The sequence below is a fragment of the Adiantum capillus-veneris genome, chromosome 18, assembly GCF_014529385.1.
Source record: "Adiantum capillus-veneris isolate H3 chromosome 18, ASM1452938v2, whole genome shotgun sequence".
In the NCBI taxonomy this organism is placed as follows: domain Eukaryota; kingdom Viridiplantae; phylum Streptophyta; class Polypodiopsida; order Polypodiales; family Pteridaceae; genus Adiantum; species Adiantum capillus-veneris.
In genome coordinates this window covers 103,685,326-103,688,305 of record NC_140948.1, presented here as the reverse complement: position 1 = coordinate 103,688,305, position 2,980 = coordinate 103,685,326, and the positions used below count along the sequence as shown (strand labels likewise).

General features: G+C 44.3%; 1 pseudogene; it reads right to left on the bottom strand.

The window, feature by feature from the left end:
• Window positions 1-280: 280 nt before the first annotated feature.
• Window positions 281-1,203, bottom strand: LOC147436119 (2-C-methyl-D-erythritol 2,4-cyclodiphosphate synthase, chloroplastic pseudogene; annotated as a pseudogene).
• Between the last annotated feature and the right edge of the window lie 1,777 nt (window positions 1,204-2,980).

The window sequence follows — 2,980 nt, the reverse complement described above, 5'->3', positions numbered from 1 at the left end:
TAAGGCACTTCTCTCTCAGGCTCTCCCCTTCCCTTACCTTCTCTTTAGAGAGGCACTTCAAGACTTGTCGATAGAGATATGAAGTATCTTGTGGAATGTTCCTATGACGTTAAAATGTCTCTTCCTCTTCCTATTTTGCTCCTCTCTCGCTTCTCTCTCTCTCTCTCTCTCTCTCTCTCTCTCTCTCTCTCTCTCTCAATCATTCCTTAATCTTAATAATTAATTGGTAGAAACACCGGTAGCAATTAAAGCCTATAAATCTTTACTATATATTGCTTTCTTATTTCTTCATCAATAACATAACAGTGTGGGCAACAATGCTACAATTTTCTCCCAAACTATCGACCTTTTTGTGGGTTTTGGCCTTAACATCAACTACTAAAGGATCTATGCCAAGAAGCTCACAGAGGCTTGACTTTATGGCCTCCTTATGGGGACTCGATCCATTTTGGCCTTTATAATATGAGGGTGGCATCTAAATTTCCCATAGTATATCTCGCTTCATGCATCAAACATTGAACAACTTCTTTCACAAAGACTGAAGATGTGGTTCCTTTCCATTTTGAATCATTGTTTGGAAAAATCTGGCAGATGCCAGAAGGACATAGCATCTACCACACAATGACAAGCACATCACCATTGAAATATGTAATACGTCCTTGGTCATGTTGAATATTCATGGCACCGGCAATAATTAAAGGAAAATTTGGCTCCATTCTGTGAAGATCAAAGCCATGCCCTACTCTAAAAGGTAATACAAGAGCCTTCTTCACATCTGAAACGACAGTTTCAACAAGAGGGAGTTTCTATACTTTTTTTTTGCGAAAAAATTTAGTCTGTTTTGAGCTTGTGTTTGCTCAAGATAAGCTAGTATGGAAATCATTCGACTTGGACAATTATGTCCATCCCCCAGGAAGAACGCTACTAAATGATAGAAGATGCCTAGATCTCTCTCTCTCTCTCTTCTCTCTCTCTCTCTCTCTCTCTCTCTCTCTCTCTCTCTCTCTCTCTCTCTCTCTCTCTCTCTCTCTCTTTGAGATTTTATAGTCCTTCGTCCCCAATGCCAGCCTTGAAAATAATCCTTAGAGCCATGGATCTAATCGTCAAGATGAGCTTGTTCACTTGACTACAACAAATCTACAAATTTATCTGCCCTATTGGCCTTTCACATTGCACTACTACCTTGTCAACGGCAACTACCATCGATGGAACCCGATTGCAAGCCCCTTCGTGCCCACTATCCAGAGCCTAATATAGCGACGCTGCAGAGCCTAATTTAGCGACGCCCGGATTAAAATTTTTTGGGGGCAGGGCATTGAATGCCCTGCCACCCATCAACCATATTGAATGTTTCATTGGTCTATTTACCTTTGAAAAAAGGTGCAAAGGTAAATATAGACCCAAAATAGTCACCCACAAGACAATATAATCATTAACTCCAACATCCATAGTACGTATTGTTTGCAAAATAAAGATACAAAAATGACAAGCGTGAATTGATGGAAAAAAATAAATGACAATTGTACACAGCAGCAAAATCACGTGATTGTTAATCATTGCAAATGTAATAGTTACAAACCATTGTCATTATTTGAAAAATATACATGGTTTTCAAAAATACATAGTTACATGGTCTCATGATACATAAGCTAGGACAAAAATAAAGTAATGCTATCTAGCTATGGCTAAACTGACGTCGTCTAATCAAACGTCTCATCGCGTCCAAGCGCTGTATCTGTCGGATTCTGCAAAAAAAAACAATAAGATAGCCCATTGTAAGTATAAACATATAGCGAGCGACGTTTATAAAACAATACAATAAATAGAAAATAATAAACCCTAATACTAACCATGCCGCCGCAAGAAGTCAGGATGTCTATAAGGGCGTTTAAGCCCTTCCTGCCTGCGTACTCACGCTCGTACGGAGTGGGATCATGTCCTGTAAACGACCACAGTCAAAACATACAAAGAATCCATTATGTTAGAATTTAAAATCCCATAAACCCTAAACTATCGAACATAGATGCGAACACTTACAAAATCGGCCTCAAATGATGCCCACCCGCCGCTCCCCAAGTGGTGCGAGCTCCCTGCCTCTACTCGCGCTCTGGCTGCCTCCTTTTGTTGCTTCCACTTGTCGGGATTCTCGCGCGCTTCTTTCTTCGCATGCTTCCAATCTTCTTTGGCCATCCAATCTGGTCGGCTCCATCCATGATTGATTTCTTTTTGCACTTCAGAACGCTTATGCTAGCAGTATTCGCGCATTCAAACCTTCATCACATCTTCATTGAAGCGGTCATCCCGTGTTGGACCGGGAAACTCGTCATGAAGCATGCTGATGAATCTGTCTTTTAATTCATTCGGTACTTCACTCCAGGTGTTTAGTATGTAGTGTCTAAACACCTGAGAGCAAAGACCGCGCATTCGCGAAATCACCTTCTTGCCATCATCATCCAAGATGATGCCGTCGCTGAAGTCGACGGAGTAACTCAAGCCCTCTCGATGCTGATGCATGAACCTGGGTGTCTCGACGGGGGTCTCTAGTGGCATGTCAACGGGGGTATGGACGCCAGGTGTCTCCACTGGAGTCTGAGCCCCGAAGCGAGGAGTGTCCACTGGAGTGACTCCTGGAGGAGTAGCTAGTGGTGTGTAGCTGTGGGGAACGGCACTCAGCCGCACAAAACCTGGTGTCGATGGCGATGCCGTGGTGGCTGGTGTCGGGACGGGCAAAGAAGGGGAGGGTAAAGAGCCTCGTCCAACACGAGGCGGTGTCGAAGCATCGGTGGTGCCACCCCCACAACAACCGCCACCGCCACCACTAGAGCGCCGGTGCCTAGACGAGTGTGAAGATCGTCTCGTCGACACCGAAGCTTTGGAGCGCGCTGAGGACTTCGAAACAGAGGGAGATGCGGATGGAGTAGGAACTCACGATGGTGCGCCAGAGCGATGACGCTCCACGTACCACTGTCTCTGCTGGGGT